The following is a 633-nucleotide window of genomic DNA, read 5'->3' on the forward strand; positions in this document are numbered from 1 at the left end:
ATTTTATTTTTTATATATTTATAAATTTTTATGGATAAAAATAATAATTTTTTCATTTACTAATGGATAAAACCCTAGTATATAGTGTCATGTGGTAAAAAAATATTAGTTAACAAAACAAAACCAAGTATAGTTTGGGGTGAAAATTCAGGTGAAGTCGACTTTATATGAAGTTGATATCTGAGAGCCGTTAGATGAAAATTTAGTCAAATCAGTCAAATTATCTAACGGCTCTCAAATATCAACTTCACGTAAAGTCGACTATATCTAAGTTTCCACCATAGTTTGGTGAGAACATTCAACCAACAGGCACAGCTGAGTATGATGCCGAAATTTGAACACGTACGTTACCTTTTTTTTTTAGTTGTCTATATATCAAAGATATTACTACTTTTTCGATAATTGAATCAAAGTAAATAGATATTTCTAACTATAAAGGAGTGAGACGAAAAATTTAAATTAATATTATTTATATAAAAGATGGGTTTTGTTTGATCAAAAAAGGAATTCATTCAACCTAGCTAATTTGTTTATAATAGTTTGAAAATTCAATCAAAAGAACTTACTCAATTTTTTATTTAATTATATGATACAATAAAAGAGAGATTCATTCAATTTTATTTGTCTATATAA

This window comes from Arachis ipaensis, chromosome B05 (genome assembly GCF_000816755.2).
Source record: "Arachis ipaensis cultivar K30076 chromosome B05, Araip1.1, whole genome shotgun sequence".
NCBI classification, from domain to species: Eukaryota; Viridiplantae; Streptophyta; class Magnoliopsida; order Fabales; family Fabaceae; genus Arachis; species Arachis ipaensis.